We start from the raw sequence: 26,617 nt of genomic DNA, 5'->3' as shown, positions 1-26,617 counted from the left end.
AAAAGTCTAAAGAACTTGAAATTTATTAGGATGCCCATTCATGGATATTTCCAGCCTGATTCTTTACAGGAAGTCAAGTAACACTGGTCATAGAGAGAGTGACAATTAGGGTAACAGTAATTTAACATTTTAGTTTACCCTGAGCCTTTAGGCAAACAGGCTTGAACTTCAAGGGAATCCTGTTGCTAGCTTCTAATGTAAACACCCTACCTAGATGCGCTGAACAGAACTTTTTGTTATTTTACCTGATGTAAATTGTAGAACCAAACCGTTGTCCGAGTCCCCCTCCCAAACAACAGTATCTAAAACCTGCTTCTGTTAAGTCTGGACTATTTCAGAGAACCTCTTCTGATAGGGTAATTAAATCTGTCTGGGAGTCTCTTTTACATTTCATAATGTAAGATATGGAGAAAACATTTTGGAATAACCAGACAAGCTCCTCTTTCTTGAAAATGTGAAGTTACCTGTACAAGCTTTATAAAGTTCTGCAGGAGCTCTGTATTGATGCTCCTTGAATGGATCTTGCCACCACTATGCATTATGCTACAGTTGAATGTTGCCTTACAATATTTTGCTGATATGGAGAGGTTCTTGAATTAAAAAAAAAAAAAAAAAGCCTGACAGAGAAACATTTCATTCAGAACTTGCTGTCTTATAACATGTAGTAAAAAATTATCCCTTCATTTTAAGTAGTTAGAATAAAAAAAAAAAAGGCTCACTGTGTAAGAAAAGAGGAATGAAGACAGGCCTTTCATGTTTCCTTTTACCATATATGTCTTCCAAGATTGTATTGTAAGTCTGAATGGTTTATTTATCAGTTTGGGAGTATTTCACATGTGCATATTATTCATATGTACATGTACACAAATTTTAGAGTTGGGTCCCTACTACAGGTTTCCTAGCTGATGTTGTCATGAAATGACACAGTATCGGCAGTTTGTGGTGCAGGCAAATTTATTGTGATGAACTTTGCTGTTCAATGAACATGATGTATTTTTAGTCCCTATGATCTATTCTGTATTGTAAGAGTAGTTCGAGCAAACACTTGTTTAATTTGGAAATGAGTGTTCACATGTCTTCCACATATGTTGACCAATCTCCTACTGTCCACGTTCCTCTTTGAGAATCTGGCTGAAATTTGCCAGTGGTAAAATTCAAAGGTGTGGCTCTCATATTTAAACTTTGAGCTGAAAAGTAGCCTTTCAGCTTTGTTAAAAATTGTTTACAAGTTTACGTGAACAGTGTATTGCACATCCTTTCTTTGTAAGAGAGATAGTAAAATGGGTCCTGTTTGGCCACATTCACAAGAAGTTAAGCGTTTGAGCTCACAACCTGCAAGGACATGTGTACATGCTTAACTTTAAGCACAGTGGTTAGTTTGTTTGAAGTTAGTAACGTGCCTCATGTAGAACATTAATTACATGCAACAAGCTTTTGTTGGTTTGCTGTGTGTGTTAGTGTTCCTGTCAATCTCCTTGTGTTTCTTACTGCATGAACTTGGGCTTGCTAATCCGTAACTGATTCTGATGCAGGAAATGCTTTATTTCTCTTTTTTTCCAGTGGTAAAAACAGGGTTTACTCTTTAGCAATTGGCATGTTGCATGCTTTTGAAAAGTCTCGTGTAATTTGACCACAAAGTCTTTGGGACTATCAGTGTGTGTTAAATGCAGGTTTATGAAGTTTCCCAATGCGTCTTGAATATTACAGGCTGTATTTCGCTTTCAAAGAAATAATATAGTAAAAATATCTGATAGTGGGATCTTCATCTTGGTGTTCCTTTTGTTACATACTCTGTTCTAGTGAGTGACTAGGAAAAAAGGGGTTTTTGTTTTTCTTTTGCCTGGAGTCAAACAGGAGCATGCTGGTTAAAGGGATTCTGTGGGGGTGTAGGGCTGGAGAGGGCCTGAGGGAACTCGGAGAGACATCCACCACCAGCAGCTTGTCTGTGCTAGCTAATTATAGCTAGGGTACTGTTTACTTTAGTGGTATACTCCTTATTTATTAGTTACTTAGTTACTGCTTGCCTTCAAGTTACAGGCTTGCAGCCAGTTGCTGCAGGGGAGGTGCAATAGGAAGGGAAGGGCATCATGCAGTACGGCAGATCGCAGCTCCCTGACCTTGCCATGCTTTTTTTGCACTGGTGTTTTTGGGGGTTTGGTGGGGTTTTTTGTTTGTTTTGTTGTTGGTGGTGGTTTTGTTGGTTTTTTAAAATACAGACAATGGGGAGGCAGTCAAAAAGAAAAGCAGACAAGTTAGAAAAGGGGAACAACTTAAGGAAATTTTTTACAGTCTAGAGGCACTGTGCTGATAAAATTATCACGAGTGTCTTCATGATTTATGAATCAAACTGGGTTTTTTCCCTCCTTTTCCTCTGGTCTTTGGAGCAAAAGCTCACTTTCTGGTTTATATGAACTTACATTGATTTGAATAAAATTATGATTTTTATACCTTTTTTTAACTGGTACCACTTTGTGGGAATCTGGAGTTAGTTTCACAGGGCAGTTTTGCTAACTGGTAAGTTAGTTCTGTATTGGCACTTTCCCAAGCATGAGTGAATACACACGTATGTATTTCACATCGCTAACTAAAACCAAGTTAAACTATTATATAGATTGTATATGGAAACCCTAGGTCATTTAGGAGTCCAAGTCGTTAACAGTTGGACTTCTAGGCCATTGAACCACTTTAGGAAATCTTACCCTAATCCACCCTCTCGTTTTTATGATGAGCTTTGAGCAGAGCCCGTGGATTAGCTATCTGAAGGAGGCAGTGCAGTAGACCTATTTCCACTGCTAGTTTTGCTGTTGCTTTTGTTATTCTGTTTGTGGTAATCTTGGTATAATAATTATCTCGGCAAACAAAAGGATAAAGAACGGTAGTGTTGTATGGGGAGGCAAATGAGGAGAATTATGAGATTTTCTGCAACTGTGTTTGAGAAAGTAGAAGATATCATAAATAGTGATTTCCATGCTTTAGCAGCATGGAAATAGTGTTGGCCCATGCTGTAATTATCAATAAAAGAGAGATTTCTCCAGTATTTTTGAGCATGACAGTCTCTTGCAAAGCCAGGAGCATAACAAGAGCTGAACCTCTGTATGATGGACCAATTACTGAACAATTTAGAGGAAGTTCTGTTAGGAGAATGAGCATACTGTAAGATCCATAAAAAAGGCAAAGTTTCTATCTCCAAAGGAGAAGGTAGGAAATAAAAGGAGCACAACAGGTTAAACAGCCTTGGCCAAAGAAGTGAGTACCCCTAGGCAGACCAGCATCTCTAATCAGTGGTAGTGGTACTAGCTCTGAGGGGAGGGAAATTCAGGCTGGTGCTCTCATGTAACATTAAAAAGGACAAGCAGTCTGTCAGGGGAAACAGTCATTGGCGTGGGATTTCTTCTCTTGATCAAAAAGACAGCAGCACTGCAGCCTGCTTTATCTATAGGGGAGGTGTTGGCAGAGGGCATTTTTTTCCTAGGCCATATCACTGTCCTGTGATACGTTATTCCCAAGCCATAAAAGAAGCCACCTGCATTTCTCTCTTCAGCAAGGTTTCATTAACCCCTCTTTTTCTTCTTTTCATTTGTTTTCATTTTTATGCTATTACAATTTTTAAAAAAATTAAGAAACATCTTTACAAAGCAGAAGGTAAGCTAAATTGATGGACCTGGAAAATATGGCTGGTGCTTGTCTCCAAAGCCAAAATTAATTTTCTCATCTTGTAAGTAATTCTTTATGAATAACATAAAATGCAAGTTCAGTAAATTTTCTCCCCTTCCCTCCTTTAATGGAGCTTCAAATTACAGTCTTCTCAACATTCCCTCCCCCTGCCCCCCAGGACAACATTGACAACCATAAGTCTGTTGCCTTTTGGTAAAACGTTGCCACAAAATTCTTTTCAAAAGTTACTATCCTCAGCTGTAGCTACAATGAGGTGGGATGAATTTTATGCTGCTATTGACTTAGCTTTTATCTTACTAAGTAACAGACAAATCTCTAATGAAGAACTGCAGGTAGTGTTCCTAGCATTGTTGACAGCTATGCAGGTAGTCAAAGTAGTAATAATTGCCAGTGATGTTAGAAAAAAATCAAATCAAGGTTTCAAGTATTCTTTTATAATATACCTTAAATAACTTAGAACCAATATGGAAGGGCTTCCAGAAGAATAAAATTAAAAAAGAAAGTAGGTTTTCTCTGTTTGAAAAAATTGTAAATAAAAATTGCATCTTTGGAAATACTTGACATCAGTGTCTTATTTCTTGATTGAGAATCCAGAAGAAGAATTATTTTATTTACTTAAAGAAGTACTTCGAGTCTGAATGTTCAATTAGTTATTTTTTAGTATTGCAAAATGTTCATTCATTTGATGAGCTTACCTGTAATGGGACATATTCTGTGGCTTTTCTTGGTTAAAGGCAAAAAGAATTATAACAGGTGATCTGATTCCATCCCTTACCATAATTTTCAGGTTCGAGCATTTGTCAGTGTCCAAATCACTGAAGCAATAATACATTATTTTAGAAAACTCTTAATGAAGAGCGTCCAGAGTAAAGTCTGAAAGTAATAGGCTAGGGTCAACTCTGTTTATGTTGGCTCTCGTCTCTATGTAATCAAATTTATAGATAGTATTTTGTGCATTTCAGTTTGACATCTGATCAGTTTGTAGCAATTAATGAAAGTTAAGAACACTTAATGAACATTTTAATGCTTTTTAGTTGACATTCTTGGTATGTACTGGAGACTCCAACATTCCAAGTGTCTTTAGATGTCTCTGCCTAGATCTAGTTTGTGGCCCATCAGTTGATGTTATTCACAGTATTTATTTTAGCTATAGTGATGAATAAGTCAGTTTGACCTATTGGGGTTTCTTTTCTACAGTGCCATGTATAAAAAATGTAATGTAATCCATAATTCAGCTTGTTCAGCCTATGTTGAGCAGTAAATCCTTGTTGGTCTGAAGTCAAATGCATTTTTTACACTAGCTCTACTGAGACACAAGGTTTTCTGCACTTCAGACAACTTTTAGAAGGTTATATATTGCCTTTTAAGCCATTTATCCTGGTGGTGATCAAGACCAATTACTTTTTAACATTATTTTCTATATTTCTGCCCTTACTATACAAGTATTACATACTGCTGTGGTAAATTTATTAAATTGTATTAAGTGTGTGAATGGGAGATAGCAAAGCTGTGTTTCTTTTTGTGAAAAAGTTTCTCCAACTACAGATTCTACAAAATTAGATTTTTTGCTTTTCTTATTTAAATGATTAATTTAACGTTAAGTCTTCTAATTTCAAAATAATTCTTTAACAAGGCCATATCATCTCTAACTTACTTCTGAGTTATTTCATTAGACTGTATAAAGTCATTGCTTTTTAAATTAAATATGTAATCATATAAAACTTAGCAAAAATTGCATACTTTTTTAAGGCTTTCAGGGGTATATTTTTATCTCCAGCATTCAGTTGGTATATCTAAGTAACTCTTTTCTGAAGAAGTCTGATTTGTACTGAATTTCTGATACAATTTTCCTCCAGAAAAACAAAACCAAACCATAAGGACTCCATTAATAGCTTTTTCTACCCTCTCTGTTCTCTCCCTCTCAAGACAAAGCTACCTGACTTATGTCTGGTTAGAATGAGCATCACGTAAAACAGACAAATCAAGCTGTGTCAGATTAATCCTCCTTAAGCGGCTTACACTCCAGTTGCGTAGAAAGACACCATAACATGGAGAAGTTGTTCAGAATTGACACCAAACTAGAGACTGCATATCAAAGAAAATGCTTTACCTACCTATTCTGAAGTCTACCCTTTAGTGTAAATTGTTCTTCTAGATCTGATAATAGAACACTTCTGGCTGGCTCTGCTGTATCATCTTGACATTTGGAATACAGATACATGAGAAGCATGTCATGTTAACAGAACACTACAACAGTCATACTTTGTCTCAATTGATGGGGGAATTGCAGCATACAGAGTAATTCATGTTGACAGTAAGAACTTGCAGATAGGCAGCCTAAAATGGTGAAATCATTATAGAAATTTATTTAGCTGGTTGAATGGCCATAGCAGATTGGTTGAGCCAGCCAAATCAAAGAGACTCTGAAGGAGATAACTTCTCTACTGCAGTTTTTAAGATTAATTTGTGGCTGGCCTATCTGTCTTTGGAACACATGTATTTTTATCTTCGAGTACATATACTAATATCAAAGTTAATAGTGATTGATAAAATGTTAAGTACGTCTATTCATCTCTGTTGCTCAGACATATAAAGGTATTCTTTTCATGGTTAAATTTTGAGGAAAAATACTGAAATGAAGGCAGCCATATAATTTAAAATAAACCCATTGAAATTTTATTTATATTTCATTCTCCTTAGAAGAATGTGTTAGCAATTCAATGAATAATATAGTTTCACATCTTGTTTTAATTAATTCACAAAGTGTTTTCTGATTGCTTGTTATTCTGTGTTTTTAAATCTCTTATCAGTGACAGAAATGAGCTTTTGTCTACAGAAATTGGATAAAGATGAGAGTTTACAGGAGGAGCTGCCTTAAGTATTTAAACAATACTATTTATTAAAGAATCTCTTTTAAAGTTTTATTTCTTGGGTTTTGGGGTTTTTTTTGCAAGCTTGTACTATACTTTTCCCACTTACACTTTAAGAGTGTAAATTCTTTTGATGTGTATTAGCTGCAGCATTATTTTACCTAGTTAAAAGAGGGATGTGGCAACCTGGATCCATAAGTCTAATGCAGTGGCAGCCCTAGGTGAAGAAAACAGGGGTCATATTTTGTCACTGCATTTTGTTTGCAGGTAGAACCAGCTCCTTTTGCCTAAGCATGACAGTCTAAGCTATCTTCCTGCAATTTTTGTTCATACAGGACAATGGTGGCTTCAAATGAGAGAGAGAAGCCTCTTGGTCTGGCAGTATTTTTATTGCATTATTATTTTTCTCCGAAGCACCTGATTCCACAGTCAACCCTGTGTATTTATTATTAGAGGCAACTGGCTGTGAGAAAGAGTTCTGGGAGCACCTCCTGTTGTTGACTTTAACCAAACCCTAACCAATCACCTACATTTATATATTTTCTTAGAACTTAATTTCAACAAGTTTTAGTCATACCCTCTAGGATCTCCATAACACAATTCTGTAGGTACAGCAAATTCTTTAAATCGCCGTTAGCAGCAGAGCACACAGGCATGTTACAGACTTTAAGCACGAGAGACCTAAGTCTGTAGAGAGAAATATGCTTTGAGTATTATCCATATAAAAAAAGAGATATCCCAAACTTTGCATTTAAAAATATTTCTCTAAAGTGTCTCTTTCAATATAAATGCTGATGTGCGTTGGCATTAAATGATTGTATAGAGAATGCTCTGTAGCCCAGTAGGATGGGAATTCTTCCATTGTCAGTCTGGCTCTGCTTCTGTCTGTGGCTTACTGTAGTTGACTTTATCTTATATGCTCTTATCTTGTTCATTGCTATTCATAACCCATGCTTTTGTGAAGATGGGCCTTTATTCATAAGAAATATTTGCCAAGTTCCTTGTTCCTTTATGTAAAGGAACAATAAATACTATTTGAACATATATACACCTTTCATTTGTTTTCATTCTCAGTTTAATTATGCAGTGTGTGTTTTAGACAGATATGTCTGATTCTTGTCTTGTATTAATTTGCCTTTGCATGTTAGCAAGCAGGAAAAGAAAGAAAACAAAAACAGTACTGCTTTCTAGGTATGGGAATGTTTCGGGACATCTGTATGTTCTGGTGATAGGCCTGCTTTAGAAGAAGGTAGTAGCCAGGTGGTTCTCAGTTTCTGGATAATATAAGGAAATCACCTCTGAAGAGGTATAAGATGAAAATTTGGCAAGTCCTCAGCTGCATGAGAAAAAAGGTCTCTGACGTTTGACTTCACTCCTCTTCCCCATTTATTCCCCAAACTCCTGCTGTGTTTAGTGTTTAGTTGGGGGAGAAAAAGGTTGATTTCATAGTGGAGTTAGGTTGTGGTAAGCAAGTAGAGACCATAAGACACACCTTTCAGTATCTTCTGCTAACTTGTATAAATCCTGTCGGCTAGAACTAAAATGTTCTGAATCTCTTCCTTTAGTTACTCAACCAGTTGCAGTTGAGCTGGTCTATGTGATACATGAGAGAAGTAATTACTAAGAATTCGCAAAGCAAATGAAAGGTGCATGGATCTGGGATTGATATTCTGATACACTGCTGCACAGGTACTGTTTAAGGTTACCATTTCTGATTGAAGTCTCTTTCCCCTTTGTATGAAAGCAGCATAATTAATCAGGCTGTAATGAATTCAGGTACTGCCAGTTTGTCACCTCAAGAGAGAAGTTACCGGAGCAGGCTGAGATCCAATTGAAAATATGGTTGCGATTAGTATTTAGTATTTAAAGAACTGTTTTAACATGTGTAGTGTAACAGTAGACACCTTTTGATAAGGTTGGGAAATGTGTGTTGTATGGCTTGAAATACACTTCCAAAAATAAGTGGTAGATGATCCAAAATTCTCCTGCAAATTTAAAATAAAAAAACCCTGCCCTATTTTACAATGAGTTTTACAGATTGGAAAGGTAATATAACATATATGGATAAGGAGTCTGCAGCTCTAAATATTATCTGATTTGTATATTTAGTTTTGTCTTTATTAACAAAAATCTCAGCTCATTTCAGTGTGAAGGTTGAGTCAGGCATAATCTATTCACTCAATATCAAGAATCACCAAACTAAACAAGGTTTTGGCTTGTGGTTTAAGTTGTTAACTGCTAGTGATCTCTTACAGGCATTATTTGAACAAAGGTGATGCTTTTGGTGCTGTGCACATTTTAAGTTACGGGAGATCTATATCATTACTGTTGGTGGTGTTTTCAAATGTCGGTGCTATTATAAGTCCTGTCTGTAGTTCAGTAGGAAAATTCCATGGGTGTGTTTGTTGCAAAAAAAAAAAAAAAACAAACAAAAAACAAACAGGTTTTAGGCATTGCTTTATTTGCTTCAGTGATTTTTTAAAATGCTTTTTATTTATATTATTGGGCAAGATGGTATTTTACAGTGACTGTTTGCTAGGGCTTCAGAAAGACAATCATAGTGCAAGCAACTACACTAGTTCCCATCCATATGACTTCTTGCTGAGGTCACCACTGTGAAGTTCTGACGGTCAAATGGTTCATGCAAGTGCACTCACTTTAGACAAAATCAACTGGATTCTTCTAAATAATGTAAATAGGTGGTATGGGCTCGATGGGCTGATACTGCCTGGAGTGAATTAGGGAGCACTCATACGAGCTACTCTGCTGGCAGATCTTCAGGATAATAACTTCAGCAGGGGGCAGTGAGGAGCAGCTGGGGGGCATAAAGCCTTTGATCAGCACAGCTGGATCCAAAGCTAACATCTGTCTATAGTCTTAGACTCGACACTTTTGTTAATACTGTGAGCTGTATTTGCATTTGTTAGATTATTTTGGTAACAGTACTTTCCTGTCTCTAGTGTTCCATTTCTTTCCGTAATCCCCCCTCACAGCAAAATCAGTATTGGCAATTCAGAAGAAATAGAACAATTATCTTCATGTAACCCTTTAACAATTATTAACTTTCCTATACTTTTCTAGCAATGGTTATATGTGTAAGTCTCAGTAAAGAGCAGCTGTGAAATTAAAATACAGGAATTACAGAAAGAAGCTGTTTAGTTGCGCTGCGATTGCCATCAAAGAGCGCATATGCGTACTCACTCTTTCTCAGAACTGATGAGGAGGAGTCCATGTGCCCATATACGCAGGATATTTCTGGTTCCTACAGTCATGAAGCTCCTCTGTGAGGAAGTGAATGGCTGATGGGGGCACAGGAGGTTTGAATTTACAGGCCAATGCATGCTTGACCATAACTGAGTTGATTATAAACATCTTTATAATAATTTAATGACAATTTAAAGAACACAGGAAGGAGAAGCTTAGATGAAAAAAAAGTGGTGTTGTGAAGTAGCAGTCTTGGTATCCTATTAAGCTTCCCTGCGTACACTTATTCATGCCTTTCCCTTTTCTTACACGTTCTCTATATGCTTCAGAGAAACAAATCTTGTAAACACTTACTTATTTTTGGCATGGAATAATAAAGCAGACAAGTGTCACATGAATGATTGTGACACTTGTACAAATGTTTGAGAGTTCAAACAGGACAGGCAAATTATGTTTTGACCCATTAACTATAGCTGTCAGGTAGGAAAAAAAATGCCAATTTTTTAAATACTTCAAGCAAGCACTTCAGACTTAAAAATTTGGCAGAATCATACCTTCTAAGATTAATAGTTTGTCTGCATATTAAAAGCCTGTTAAGATGCATTGTTCCATCCTCAGTTTACTGAAAAATTAAGGCTTTGAGTGGCTAACAGGGAGGAAAATCAAGCGGAGTGTTTTGACTCCTTTTCCTACAGATACAGACCATCATTTTGCCATTCCTACTGTTTATCCATTTAACTGCAACACTGGAAAAGAGAATGGTGAAGGCTTTGGATATGTCATTCTTTGGCATTATCAACTTAGCAGATTTCCTTTCAACTTCTCATAGTGTTGTGTTAAGATTCTGGGGTGGTAGTACAAGTTTTCTACAACATGGTAAACATGGCTGGCTCTCCATAAATGAATAAGTGGGGTAGCCTGGTTGTGAGGCTCAGATGTGATGCTGCAAAAAATTTATTTTATTCTTTATTACTATTGTTGTTGGAAAATGTTTAATTTGAAAGATTTTTTTTAAAGAAACTGGACTGTATAAATTCTGCCGTGTCTCAAAATAATTCCAATTTATTGTTATTTCCATTTTAGTGTAGGTATTTATGTAATTACATTACCTTGTTGGAGTCTGATGCCATGCGAATTTTTCCAGCCAACTTCCAGTAGTCTTATGCTGGAAGGATCATTCTGTAGCTGTGTGCTGCAGTAACTCAAGATCCCCATCTTTTGCCTTTGTTTTCCGTCTTCTTCCTTACATGTTCCTTACTTTAGCTTTCCTTACCTAATCTCCTCTTTCTTCACATAAGGAAAAAAAAAATCAAGGCAAATTTTTTTAATGCTGGAGTTCATTTCCCAGAATTGAGACCTCATTTGTGAAACATTTTTTGAAAATTGTATTAATGTTAATGAATACTCTGTTACTTGGTTTTGATTATATAGTTGATAATATGATAATACAGCTCAAGAATTTAGGACAAAGAATAAAAGTTTTAAGTATTCATATACTCTTAATTTGAGCATTCTAATGGGTCCTCAGAGTGTAACCTTTTAATAATGAGAATATTTTGGAACAAGATTAGCGGTCTGTGGCAAGTAATAAACAGGCTGAATGTACATTTGTGTAGACCCCTTTAATATGAACAAGGAAATGAGGTTGGATCTGCTTAGCTGGGAGATAAAAAGCCCATCTAAGTTAAAAAGCATAATAGGAGTAAAAAAGTGAGGCACAGTTTTAGAATGAAATGAGAGTGAAGATTTGGCAGATAAGGTTTGCCTTAAGTCTATGATAGTTAAAATAACCCCGTTTAAAATTTTGAAACTGTAATTTACATGTTCCTGTATTATTATTCAGATTAATACTAAAAGGGCAGAAGTCATCCAAGGAACTTACGCATTAATTTTCTTGCTGTTCACTACTCTGCAGATTTGTTTCAAAATATTTTTCTAGTACCTTGAATTTTGTTGTTATTTTTTGTTTTGACAAGAAGTAACTTTTCTTTCTGACTGTCTGTTAATGCTACGGAGAAATAAAGATGCTTTTACAAAATGCTTTCAAGCACAAAAGGAGATGGTTTTCAAGAGATTATTTTACATATTTACATATTTTACCTTAAGCATTTTGTAGTCACTGCCTACTGGTGAATGTATCAGATTTTTACACACACTTTCAAAATGAACCAGTTTTGCTTCTAAGCCATTGCAAAGGGAGGAAATGAATTCTAACTTTTTTCACTTCATTTTCACATCCTCACATTTCCTTATTTCACATGGTTTAAAACAAAATGCCTCCAGCATTATTTTTCCTTTCTCAAGAGCAAAGTGAATGTGACTTTTCTAAGGGGGTCACAGGATGCCTCTGAGGCCTGTGGGTGTTACTGGACTGCTGCCTGCTTTCAGCTTAACTGAAGGGCTTGTCATAGTTTTCATCTCCTAAGAAATTAGCCCTAGGTGCTGGCCAGAAGCAGGAGAAGGCAGCATTATGAGTCCCACGCTGGTTATTTCCCACTGACATCAAATCCTGAGGTTTTTAAATTAATCCTACACAAAGACAACCCTTCATTTTGGTGCCAGTTTGAAATTAGACTGCAATAATGACCTTTTAAAGATGTCTAGTTGTTAAGATAACCCCCTGTTGAAACTTGAAGGTAGCCATTGCACCCCGTGTTGATAAGATGTTACTGACGCTTTAGCAGATTTTGTAAAGGTGACTGGAATTCGTGGCCAGTGACTTGACCTGTGCTGCCAACAGGAATGAAACCGATAGCCGACCAAGCCCGCCTTGCCTTATATTGCTCTGAATCTTGGTTCCAGAAGCAAACAAAGGGTCTTTTAAAGTTCCAGCAGGCAGATTAGTTACAAACTAGTAATGGAAGACTTGCACAAAAGGGAACTGACTTGGCCATCAGAAAAAGTTAATACTCAGCTCCGAGTGTGAATTAAAAGCATACCTTTTAATGTTTTAACACTGACTGGCAACTGGAAAAGCTTGGAAAATGGAGTATTAACAGCAACTGTTAATATAAACAAGTAAAAGAAAGTGATTTAATATATGCTACCCTCAAGTGTTACATCTGAAGTGAAAACTGGCCCAACAGAAAATGGGAAACACAGAACAGATCTGCATAATATACAGGAGATTTTTGTCTATTGGAATAAACAGAAATTTGTATTGGTCCTAAATTAAAATTACTCACCTGATTGTTCCTGCCTTTTCACCTTAGGGTTTTGCATCATAAACCTGTATGAATTTACCATGTGCAAAATCGTCTTTCATTAGTAGTAATAAATAGGTATGAAGCTCGAGATGGTATCTCTTTGTAGTTAAAATAGGTGTATGTAAACAAAGACAAGACACTGTATATCTGTGAAAAATTATTTTGGTAACCATTGCTCTTAGCAATTGTTTTTCTACATTTAAATTATGAAAAAATGTTACCATCATACTGTATTTCTGTTAAAATGATATCTGTGTCATTTTTTTACTTCTAAAAATTGACTGTGCCCAATTTTTCAGGGTTTTAAAATTTTGTAGTGCTTAAAGGCAGTTACAATTGTATAGAGTGTAACTTTGCTGAGGCAAATTTGATTATGATTTTAACTATACGTAATATATGAAAATCTCAGCTGTTTAACCAGCATCAGTGGCATGTTTTCTTTTAAAAACCATAGTACATCCTGTAGAATGAGCACTTTTCAGCTGTTTGAATACTCTACCTTTGACTATTTACAGTTTAGTTCTATTCATCAAAAATAGAAAATATGCATTAAACATTTTATTATTTCATGGTGTACTACACCATCTGCTGCCATAATCCACACAACTCTTACTTGTTTTGAGAAATGTACTATGAAATCTTAGTTTGAGTCTGTAGATTTTGAAAATGTGCAATATACAGATGTGTGAGCATTCCTTTTTTAACCCTTAGCATTGTTAAGAGATTTCAAGAGCTTCTTTACAGCATTTCACAAATTAAAGGCTTATCAAAATACAGACATAAGAAAAATACTGCTTATATCTTGTATTTCTCTTTTGGGTATTAAAATAGTGGGATTACTTGCTTTATCAGTTTAAGGAGGTAGTAGAAAATTGAATCTCTCTCATTTTGTGATCATTTCTCTTCTTTAATACATTTCACCTAGTTTAGAAGTATGGATCAGAAACTCACAAGGAAAACTGATGCCCTTTCCTGCAGCTAAATTAACAGGAATCACGTGGAAAACAATCTGAGCCTTGTATGAAAAGGGGAGCCATTAAAATTAGCCCTGAGCTATGGACTGCACCCAATATCACTAGAACTGCACTCACTGCAGATGTGGAGGCTGGCTCTCAGGCAAACTGAGCTGTGTTGTATAGCTACAATTAAAATCAACTCCTCTGCCAAAAAATAAAAGGGAGGAGGGTAGAAGGAGAACATCAAAGACAGATTGAAATGTGTAGTTAGTAATAAGAGTGGTCTCCTCTTGAACCAAGCCCTGCAGCGATTCATGGCCCCCTTGTTAATGAGAAATTTTGACCTCTGGTTTGTAAGTTAAACTTGTAATCCCAGCTAATGAAGTAAATCAATCCCAACTTCAGTCTGTTGTTCCCATTTTTCTTTGCACAGTGTGTCTGGGAGTTAGTATCCAGGTCTACAAATACAATTTGGGGGGAAAAAAAAAATATTCTGCTGCTATGTAACTTCTGCTGTTTTGCAGATTCACTTAAACATATCTAAAGCAGACACATTATTTTAACTTGTCTGTGCACTTGTAAAATGTCCTATTAGTTTGGGTGTTTTAGAGACATTTAAATAATAGGCCTGAGTTACCATTTTAAAAGGAAAGCTGGGTTAGTAACTATTCCAAAATATACATCTCAAACAGATTTATGCTTTAGATATGTGTATCTGTTCAAAATTATTTGAGGAGCCTTATTTTAATTCTTTCTATGTATTTAAGGGGGTACTGATGATAGCTTTCTGTCAGAAAAAAGGTCTCCCATTGCAATACAAATTTTGAGAGAAAACAGATTTGCTACCAATAAAATGAATGCAAAGGTAAGATGCCAGTTTTCATAATGGGTGGATCATACTTGGAAATACATACTTCTATGTCTTGTAAGCCACTGCGTGACAGAAAACCTAGCACCAAATCCAGGCCAGAAGCCCTGGTAAAGCCTCTGAGTTGACTCCATGTCACACCATGTTACTAAAGAATCTGTAAGAAATCAGCAAATGGTATAAAAGGAGGTAAAGTCTTTGTGGCAAAAATAAGGAGATGCCAGTTTCATAATGTGATCCCTTAAAAGAAAACATAACCAGCTGGAGAAAAGAGAAACAGTTGCTGGTAGCTGCTTCGCTTTCCTTCTGCATTAGTAATTGGTATCGCTGTGGACCCTTATAAATGATACAGGCACTTTTTTGTTCTAATCTGTTTCTCTCCAAAGAGAGTTTTTACATTATTTTATGGCTGTTTAGTGCCACAGACACTATTTTACAGGGGCAGAAGCTTCCTAACAAAATGTGTTTTTCTAAATGAAGGGGTACGCAAGTCCCCCTTTAACTGCAGGCAACTTGCTGCATCTTCGCATGCATCTCCGCTCACCCTGGCAGCTGCAGCGCGGAGCGGCACCGTTTTGCCTCTCAAGTTTTTGGCTCTTCATTTCAGGTTTTTGTAACCATTTTGTACTGTAGTTTTTTTGTAAAATTCCTGCAATTCAGTGACCAAACCTTACAGCGTACTACTATCTTCTGTAGATGTCACGCCTTTAGATTTCTGTCATGAAGAGGGAACAAATGATCAAGTGCTGCTGTATTTCATGCAATTTCATTAGAGAAAAGAAAGATTTTTACACCAGTGAAGTGGGAGTCTCTGGGGATTGACACAGTTCAGCAGTTGTTTTTTCTGCGATGACCCCGGAGGTGCTGTATTTTGGTTACCTCGGGGACTGAGCCTGGTCTGTTCTTTCCGGAAGTAGAAGCCATATTATTTTTATGCCTTTAAAAAAAGGTGACCCCTGACTGGATTTGATTACTTGCTGCTAGAAAGCTGACGGTGGTTTCCTCCAGGCAGGTAATTGTCAGAAGGCTGTTGGTGTACCCAGAAGGGATGCATTCCCCCAGGTTGGGGACACAAAGGCTCCTGCAGAGCTTCAGTGAATGACCTGTCATCAGTGGGTGACACTTGGCCCTTGTCTCCCCTTTCTCTTAACTGATGGAGACTGGGGAGCAGTGAGAACGCCGAGATTCAACCAAACTCGGAGAAAAAAAGGCCTCTTTGTAACTAACCGAAGGCTATTTTGAAGCTGAGACTTGCAGTGATGGCCCCTGAGTAAGTTTGTTTCAGCCTTTCTGAGGAAAGCAAAACACCTGAACTGATGGGTCTAGAAAAAGAGGTTGACGAACAGTAGCTTTTGCAGAGGACCCACAAGTTGTGGAGAGTGAGATGCACAAGGCTGTCTCCCAAGGAAAGGGAGGAAGAACTTTTCTGTAGAGGAACAAAATATTAATGCAATCCAAATACAGAGATTATATCCCTTAATAAGTTTTAGCCTGTCATGTATGTTTTTCCTAAGGATCAAATGTAGTGAAAATTTTTATTACTCTGTATCTAAGAGGGACTCCATTGGATTTATAAGTAACGCATTATTTCGTATGATCTTTGAAGTATACATGAAGGGCTAGATTAAACTGTATACTGTTTTTGTTGGTGATAATACTGTACAATCATTAACTTTACCTGTATTATTCCTTGAAGATGCTCAAGACCCTCATAATGATTTGAAGCTGGGTGCTTTATACTGATGCAAATCATTAGTACGTTACAAACAAGAGTTTATAATAATCTACTTTTTGTCTCACTGAATTTAGAAGAAGCTTTGTTAATTTTGACAACAAGTGGAAAAACACAGCAGTGAATCTGTTCTCAAGTGGTATACCTTAGTATACGGAGGATCCTGTTGCGAAGAACTTCGAAAATAATCATGGTTTATTAGCTGCACAGCCTTTTCCCTTTTGTTTCTATTCATTTAATTTAAAGTGAAACAACTCAGCATGCAAAACTAAAATTAGCTGCAAAAAAGGTGTAAGTGAATAAACAGGCAAATCCATTAGAGTCGATGGGTTATTGGATCCCTTGCCATTCCTCAGATGGCGGCCTATTAAAAGTGGTAATGTCTGCCTCCAGCATGTCCTTAAGGCAAGAAAGAAGGCCAAGACAGGCATATTTCACATGCATCAGACACAAGAATTAAATAGACCAATGTTCCCTAAAAGACTGAAGTACATCTCTTTCTGACGTTCATCTCGGGCAAAAATTCATTGATCTCAGTATGTCCCTTGGCAATTATAAAATATTAAATCCAAGTCACACTTTTCTAGTTGGCTTAATTTTTTCTCTATTCACAGCCTTCTATTTGATCAATTTTAACAAGTTAGGAATAGCATCTAATAATAAAATAAAAACTGCAGAGTGAAAAAGTTTGTTCATTTGACATTCTTATATTTTTGTATTTAGTCTTTAGACCTGCCTGTCATTTTATTGTATTTTAAATAAATTTGCACACTAAATAGATGAAAAGAATATATATTTATACACACAAAAACCCTTCCCACTGTCTCCTTTGAATTAGCAGTTTCTTTTCAAAGCTGGATACGTGTATGTGGCCATGGTATTGCAGTGAGGTCTGTATTTTAAAGCTAAATCTGTGTAGCTAATCACCATCGTTTTTTCTAGTGTCAGACAGTAATTATTTCTGCTTCATGTTTCTCTTATTACGTCAGGCTGGAAAATGTAATATTGGTGGAACCTTACTTCCGAATTACTACTTACAGGAGCATTTTCTTTTGTTTGTTTTAAACGAAATTTGGGTTTGTTTGTGTAAATACCAGCCAAGTAGCAAATGAAAAATAGCCTGTCAGAACCTGGATCTATTTTAACATAAATTTGGGGATTCTAAGATACAGTATAGCAGAACGAATGTCTTTGCTGGTGGTTTTTGCTGATGAGGGACTAATTTTGGGGGAATTTTTTTCCATACAGGCAGCCTACCTGTTGTGTTAGCTTGTTCCCTTCCTGCTTAGCATTCTCATCTGGCTGGCACACTTAAAATCTTCCATTCCTTAAATAAGCTCGTTCAGTGGCCAACAGCTATAAGCAATCTTGGCTGAAAAGATGTCAAGAAGAATGCTCAGAGTCTTGGTTGGCTTTCAAAAAATGACAATTTTGATTATTTACTATCAGCAGAATTACCCCATGGAAAGGTGGGGGAGGCTAACCAGTAGGTCTTAAATTTTCAGAAAAGTGAAGTTTAACATTTTGCTTTACATTTTGGAAACAAGACCCTGTTGCCATGTCACTACATGTTTATAAACCGCTTAATTTTGTTTTAGTAAGAAAAGCTATTGTGAGTATTAATTAGATAGAAAAAAAGGAGTATGGCTGCCAGTGTAGCTCCATTAGCTCCAATGGAGAGAAATCAGCTTGCCCTGGGTGCTCAGTTTTAAACATGCACAGATTAGATGTATATTTCTGTGCTTTTTGAATTGAATTTTTAACCTGGAAAACACTTACATTAACGTTCAACCCAGCGTGTGTAAGATTAGGTTTCCTATCTGTGTTTATAGTCCTTGGCACAGGTTTGGATCCACTTGCCGTGAGTTGCTGCTTCCCGGGTGGCCCTGGGAAGTGGACCAGCTCACTCCAATGGCTGCACTGAGATCCCTGGTTGTAAAATGAGGATATTAGTACAGCTTATCATCCATTCTTTTCTTTTCTTTTTTTTTTTTTTTTTGGTTGGGTTGGGGTTTTATTTGTTAGATTGCTAATTGTGCCTGTCCCTTGCTGTGTCTTTGTACAGTGTATATTGTAAGAGAGCTCATTTTCAGATGGGGCTTGAAGGTGGATATAGTTACTAATTGACCAGCATCCATCTATCCTGCCTGTGACTAACAAAGAGGTGTAAGTATAATGCGGTGTTCAAGGAACACAGGAAAACTGTACTGGTGACCCAGAATCCCAGTAGCTGTAGAGATTTTTTTCCCTTTTTCATAGAAATTCTGATCCAGGCATTTAAAAGTCACTTCAAGATCAATGTTACTCAGAAGCATATTGAGTCTTGAAAAAATGCAGATATAATTTTCCCTTTTTAAAATTAATTTTTTGTTCTTCTGGAAGAGCCACAATTTGAAAAAGGTCTACAATATAACCTAGACTAAAATGTTTGTGTGTGTGTGTGTCTTTCTCCACACACATATAGATACATATGTGTGTATATATATAATATTTCCTAACTACGTATCTGTTTTACTATCAGCTATTTGATAAAGCATTATAAGCTGTCTCAAACATGGCTGAGACTAATCTTAATGAAATTAGAACAGTTGTGTTCTGTGGTTGATGATTGTAAGTTGACAGGGTAAATTGGATCTTTCCAAGTCTTAGCATACTACTTGTTAATACATTGTCTGTAATGGTGGTTTTGTTGAACAGCCAGCACACCTTTATGGCCAGCCAAAATTTGATTTCCATTTCTTACCTAATGGACTGCCACATAATATATTATTTATTAAAAACCATGATTCTAATAGAAGTTTTGTCTAAGTAAACATTAGTACTTTGGATTCAAATGGTACTTTTGTTCAAAATACTGTTTCCTTTATTGAGTCCCTGCTGCCATCAACCGTACACTCTTAATCTTGTGCTATTTATCTCATCTGCCCTGAACCATAACTCTCGCCTGTTTGTCTTTGAATTTATAAATTGCAGAACTGGGTTTGCTTCTGAAATCCACTTAAAATTCTGGATTTCAACAAAATGAGACAAAGTAAGATCATTTTGACTATACCTATTCTGAATGTTTCCATTACTTCACATGATATGAAAAACTGCCCTTCTCCAGCTAGCAGTTTTATTTTATTCTGCAACAATAAATATAGCTGGGTTTTTTGGTTTTGGTTTTTTTGGTGGGTTTTTTTTTAGTTCTTTAAACATAAATTAATGATAGTTTAATCAGTTTTCTGGCTGTTTACATGTTTTTTCCCAGTCAGTTCTGCATCATGATATTCTTATACATTATATTATGATGCTATGATACAAAAGTAAAATTAATAGCTGTAAAAAGTGACAACATTCTGCTGTAAGGATGTGCAATATTGTTTATTAAAATGATCCTGTTTAAAGAACATTTTACTGAACTTCATTTTTCTTGAACTGCATACTAATTTTAAAGGTCAGTGTGGTTAGTTACCATAGTAGTGACCTAAAAATAACCTTTCTAGTGTACCTGTATATTTCTGATCTGTAGTGTTAGCATTCAGAAATGTTCTTTCCCTTAGAGTTTCAGCAGCTAAATAAGTTGCAACCCCTTCAGCTATACTCATAAAAATTTGCTTCCAGACAACATGGTCTGTTTATTGTGTAATAATCGAAATGGCACTAAATTGCAATGATTGCTGAACACTTAGGAATTGCATTAACCACTTAACTGCTAAACTATTTTCCATTTTCTTCCTCACTGTGAAGTATTATATTGATTTTCCTCTTAGTTAGAGCTGCTTACTCAACCTCTGAGATGAACAGAATATTTTAGTAGCCTCATACACTGTCATATTTTGAGGCAATCAGCAGTGACCTTGGCTAAGAATTTTCTAGAGGTTTTTAAAAAAGCTATCAAGCAAAATAGCTTGCAGTGCATAGCCTTGAATCTACAGAAAATAGAGGAAAACACAAAACATTTCTGCTAAGTGAGTTTAAAAAATAGTACGGAGGATTACATCTTTCTCTTTCCCTCTATATTAGGTGGGTTATTCCCTATTACCTTTAATACACTGGTGCTAAGACAAATTAGTTAATAGTTATGAGGCCTTATTCAGGGACTTAATCGTAGCCTGTAATGTGGTGCTGGGAGTGTAATTAAAAATCTAAATACAGTGATAGATGAAGAATTTTAGTAGTGCCGTTGTTCTCTATGGGGATGTTGATGATTTTTTGTTTTCTAACTAGGCTTTGTTAACTGAGGTAAAACAGACAGACACTTGAGCAATATCAAACTTCAAAGCTCCATGATGATTGCTAGCTAAACTGGATTTGTTTTCCCCAAATATTTTAGTTTAAAATTGATTTCTTTTTTCTCTCAAAGATTTATAGAGGTAAATTCTGGTCCTGTTTGTTTCTGAGAAAACTTGTCAGAAAAAGCAGAGGGGGGTTTGGTTTGTGTTTTTGTGGGGGTTTTCTAAGCAAAACCTTTCTGAAATCTTGCTGCAAAAAAGGGGGAAAAAGGCTGATACAGGTAAGGAAGAGTTAAATAGAAATTGAGCGGGGATGCTGGGGGGCAGCAGTGCTGCAGAACATAGCAGTGTTCGTGCGAAGGCAAGTCATTTCCCGAAACACTGCAGACACATGGCCTGAGGCGGTCTAAAACCTTTGGAGACCAAAATGGCTCGCAGGAGTTAGAAGTAATAAGGTGTTTTTCCCTTCTTTCTCCTTCACTGAAATTCTGTAAGGTTGCTATGCATTACCAAGGAACAATGCCACTATTTTTGTGTTTTATATGGGTATTAAGATCCATTACAATTTGACATTTTTAAGATTGGTTATCCTGTAGTTTGGTGTTAAATTGAAGTTGTTTGTTTTGAATTTAATTCTTTCATTTTTCAAAGGAAAAAAGGCAGCACTGCTGTGCTGATAGCTTACTGAAGTATGCCAGGATTTGATGTTTGAATTGAATGTTTGCTATCCCAAAATATAGGCAAAATTATCTGTAAAAGAAGTCTTGGCTTTTATAAATTTTTTAAATAATTTTTTAAGTCTGAAAGGTGCTTTCTGGCTAGCTTTTCACAATCAGATTGTAGAAGATATTGCACATATATCTTTGAGGCATACTGTTTCTGGGATTATTTTTAACACTATGTTACACATCCAAGATGTATTGTGCTTAATGCAACCTGCTTATGATTATTATAACCCTATATGTTTGCAGCAACTAAATAAACTCCACATCAAATAAATTACTGCAGCAATGTTATTAGGCCAGCAGCAACGTTAAGGACATCTGTTAACTCTTTTTCAAATGCCCTGTCCTTACTCGTTTATTCTAAACATTTCTGTTGTTAATTACTACCTAAGTACATGAAGTAGTCATTCAGACGTAGCTGTGAAGACCAGCTGAGGAGGATGAGACAGGTTTAGGTCCCAGTCTTAGCCTTGCTCTGAATGCCACAGTGAGGGAGGACCTGTAGCTTACTATTTTAGGGTAAACACAGGTAAATCAGGGGAGCAATGGCTAATTGACATATCTTTCCATTACTGTAGTTACAGCAATAGTCATTGCTCTAGCCAGGGAGACCTCATCTCAATCAGCAAGGCATAGTCTGAGCAACTTTCCCCACTCAGGCCCTAGAAGTCTAACTTGTTATTAGAGCTGGTGAAAAAAATTTGCAATGAAACTTTCTCTGCCAAAATATATTTTTGTCAAAGATAAAATGTTTAGCAAAAATACATCTGTTTCAAAAACATATTTGTCAAGAAGGTTTCTCAGCTCCAAGATGACATTTCTAGTGAGAAAGTGAGTCTATTGCTGAGTGTTTGCAGCCCACATCTGGGAGATGAAAGATGAATAGTGCCTTAGCCACTGGGTTGACGAGTCTCTCTGCCACTCATGTTTGTTATAATGCAGAATGAAAACATTGTTGAGAATTGAAATGTTTTCCGGCTTAGTCTTTATTATGTGGTGAAATGTTACATGTTAGAACCCAATTCATAGTTCTTTTAAAAATCATTTCCTTCCATTTGAAATTCATGTGAGACCATAAGGTGTTTTGCTAGCTGGCACCAGGAGTGGCCCAGGTCTCATCTTTATTTGTAATTTAGAGAATTGCAGATACTCGATCACGAAAACAAACAAGATGCTGTTTTTCAAAGGTTAGATGGAACTTAAGAGCAACTCTGGTAAATTAAAACAAACAAGCAATAATAAAAGGACCTGCAGAAATTCTCTATAGACAGTGTCTAAAAGGTTTCTGTTGGGAACTTTGCCAGAATAGTGTGAATGTGTGTAGCTTTTCATCAGCATTGTAGGAAAAATAGATGCAAAGTAAGGAATATTCGATAAGTGTGTTTCGTTTTTGTCATCTGAGCAATGTCTGATTTCCAAATTACAGTCTTGCCTCTCAATGCGATTGAAGCAAACCTCTAGTATATACTTACAGTATTGCCAATTCAGGTATTTTCTCTTGCTCATTACTACTGCAGTTCAGTTAATCACAAAGTGCATGTGGCTCATTGCAGTGTGTGAAGCTGTGGAGGATCACAGCTCGGATAGAAACCTCTCGTTAAATGACTCACCTGCAAACAGACTGAGCGACCGAAGACTGGACTAACTGCCTGCGAGTGTACAGGTTCCAGGTTGCAAGGTGGCATCCTCTCCTTTGCTCTGATTCTCCTTGGAGAGACCAAGACACCCAAGCAGAGCACTTGACTCCGGTTGCAAAGCCCAGTGGCTGCTGCCAGCCCTGACCAATGTTTGTCCCATAGCAAGATTCCCATACGTGCTCCCTAGAGTCTGTCAGATAAGATCATGGGTTGGCCAACTTTTATTTATGGGCCAATGAATTATGCAGCTGGGGTAATTAGATGTTTTTGTTCTGTGAATCAGGATTATGCTCCTGGGGTGCCAACCTAGGAAAGTCTGTGGAACTGCATAATAAAAGTCATTTTTATGCAGAGATGGAAATACTTGAATGCAAAAGAGAATGGGGGGGGGGGGCGGGGACTAATGTCATGGTGTATTTGGAGAGGAAAAGTGAATTGTAAGCTCTAGTTGTTATCCATTAAAGCTTTTATTTCTCTTGTATTGACTAGGAAAGGAAGAGGCTGTTTTAGTATAAACTCTGAAAGAAAATAAGTACTTCTCTCTTCCCCCAAGTAGAGCTATAAAATATAGATGCTTTTGTGTAGTTGGAAAACATGTATGGAATTACATAGGTGTATTCAGAGATTCTCTATATTTGTATAGTCACTGTATGCTATTCGCGTAATAGGACTCTGATTACAACTAAATTCAATATTCTTTAATTAAGCGATAGTTTCCATGATATCCTTCAGTTGCATATTTTGAAAGACATTTGAGGTAGCAGACTAGTATGTAGTTTTGACTTCTCTAACCTACGTGCCTTATGTTTGTGCCTCAAGATAACATTGAATAACATATTTAAACTACTCATGCGTGAAAAAGCAAAATTATATCTCATGAACTGATTTCTTCACACATTCAAAAAATCGAATTCCCCTTTTGTTTAGATACTAAACAGATCAGAAGGGAGGCAATGTTTGTAGAAATGATACGGAATTTCAGAATGGAGAAGATATGAATACTTTTAATGAGAAGGTTTTATACTGACTTTAAAAGTTGAATCTTTTTACAAAGGTATTGTTTTACAAATGTCATTTTCATTGTGTAGGCATTACAGTCTGGTTCAGTTGATAATGAGTCAGAGAAGTTTACTGAGCTGTTATGATTTAATATTTTGAGTTGAATCTAGATATTGTAAAGTAGTAGTTGGTGATAACCATATTTGATTCTTTCTTCAATTTCATCATCCATAAGAACTAGTACTGTCAAGTGCTAATGCTTTATTTACATACAATAAAAACTAGAGGTGCCTATGTTCTTGTGGCTATCATTAGTATTTATTATGTATATATTTATGTTTTCCATATGTCTATGTGTATGTAGTAGTTTTGTATGGGTATGTATAAATTACACCAAAGCCACGGTCTTTCATGGATTTTAATTACTGTGTAGATATTCTTTGAGTTTTTGTAAACAAGGCAGTCTTTAAATTTGAAAGCAGTCCGCCAGATGAGCTGTTCTGGCAGTCCCTAGAATTAAAGCTTAGACTTTCGAACTCTTAACATCTATATGAAATAGGACTTGATGACATGGGATGCAAGTCTTAAAAAAACACCAGAACAAAACAAACAGCTCACTACCAAAAAAACAACCCAAACAACAAAAAAAAACCCCAATAATAGTAAAAGTTTCAAATGTCCTTTCTTGATTTACAGAATCTGTCCAGTTTTCTGAACTTTGGGGAAAACTTACGTTTATTGCCATAAAATTAATGTTTTGTTTTTCAGTATGATGCTACTGTTTAGTTTTTATGGGTACCCGGAGTAGCAAGATGGTAAGGTGTTACAGTAATGTTGCTGTTTGGGCAAAACCCAAATTAGACACAGTCTGCTTCATTGTGTGAGTTGGTTAGACAGAGACCGAGTCAAACACTGTGGGGAATCTTGCTAAAAACCTGAAGTTTGCTCTTGGAAAGTATTTTGTCCACTGTAGTTCCACTGAAGGTGGATGCACTTTCCTAAATGAGTGTGATAGAAACAAAGTAGTTTATAGGTGAGTATGTAAAGAATATGTCAGGATCTTCAGCATTATTTTTCAGAATAAAGAGTGTTCTGGGTACTGATTTCTCTTATTAACTAAAAAGAGGAAAAAAAAAAAAGCCTGTAGTTTGGAAGGAATTATTTAAGACCCTGACCAAATTAAGTCACCTGGGGAGCAGTGAAGGCTTCTGAAGAGCAGCATATAATCCAGCCGTGCATTTTGCTGCAGTTTAATTTTAAAAGGGTGAGTAGAAGCCAAGATCTAAGAACTGCAGCAGTTAGTGGGAAAGGCTGATATGGGATTATCAAGGTTAGAGTTCAGATAGAACAGATGGTAAAATAGTTATAACCTACTGTTAAATTACTGCTGCACACATTCAGGTGGTGGATTATATGAACTGTGTGGAAAGATCAGTGATCCTAACACAGGTTTTTAGAAAGACCAAAAAAGTTCTTGAAAAACTGATTTCATAATTTCAGACCAAGTTAATAGAAAGCCGTAATTGGTTAAAACTGCAAAATAGAACTCACTATTCCAGAAAGGGATACACAAAATTAGGAATAGCACGCATCTGTATCTTTTCTAATTTCCAAAAAGCTAACATGAAGCTTGTATTTCAGGAAGTCTGTTTCAGGCTCGTTATACTTGAATTTCTGGGGAAAGTTTTTAAAGAAAAAACAAGTTCACAGCACTTGAATTCAGACCATTAAAAGCAGGTTACAATTTGATTTATGATTTTTGTAACTTTTAATCAGAGGCCGGATTTTCTAAAGAGCATGCTGTCTTAAGGTGCCAATGAAGTGATAAATTTCTCATTGGAAACAACTGGAGCTTCACTGGGTTAGAGTGCTTCAGAAAATCTGACTCCTGATCTATAATCTCTGCTGTTATTACTCGGATGCTTTTTAAAGAATCTGATGTGATACCATGAAGATAGGAAGGTAGAAGACAAGAAAGAGAAAAAAGGGTTAATCGAGTCAGAAGTACTGGGAGAAGAAGTGGAATGGTAGCAAAGAAGAAAAATGAAGGCAGAGAGTTGTGATTTGGAGTGGTGCTAAAGAGCCTCTGGGCTTGAGATTCATCTCGCATTTTATAATGCTCATGTTGTGTTGTATCATAATGCACTTGCTCCTACTAGAGCTTGCTGTTCCTCCTCTCTTATTGCCAATGGTAAAAATAGGCCAGTAGCATCATTCCATACTATTGAGCGCATTCTGAATTCCACGTTGTTTTTTCACTTGCCTCTCTAATTAATTTAGTAATCCTCTTCAGTGTGTGTGCATGTGTACGTTGGCATGTGTCTGCTCGGTTGCCCTCTTCCGTCATCTGTTCAAGATCTCACATTGCTGATGATTGGTTGTGCCAGCTCCCTTCCAAACACAGTGAATATATTACACGCCACTGCCTTTTGTTTAACTTTGCCAGAAAAAATCCCATCACGAGCCTGGTTTTGGCTAGTACTTTGGGGAAGGTTTTTCTTCTGTAGTTGCAACTCTCTTTTTTAAGATAA

General features: G+C 36.5%; 2 protein-coding genes across 2 annotated transcripts in view; one reads left to right on the top strand and one right to left on the bottom strand.

Moving 5' to 3' along the window:
* SS18L2 (SS18 like 2) overlaps nucleotides 1–26,617 on the bottom strand; it is a 191,577-nt gene that overhangs the window by 142,096 nt on the left and 22,864 nt on the right. The gene's annotated exons all lie outside the window — the stretch shown is intronic.
* The window catches only part of LOC126041341 (transcription initiation factor TFIID subunit 4-like), a 149,817-nt gene that overhangs the window by 113,096 nt on the left and 10,104 nt on the right, over nucleotides 1–26,617 (top strand). The gene's annotated exons all lie outside the window — the stretch shown is intronic.

This window comes from Accipiter gentilis, chromosome 7, assembly GCF_929443795.1.
Source record: "Accipiter gentilis chromosome 7, bAccGen1.1, whole genome shotgun sequence".
In the NCBI taxonomy this organism is placed as follows: Eukaryota; Metazoa; Chordata; class Aves; order Accipitriformes; family Accipitridae; genus Astur; species Astur gentilis.
The sequence above is the reverse complement of the archived record's forward strand: the minus strand, read 5'-3'. Positions and strand labels throughout refer to the sequence as shown.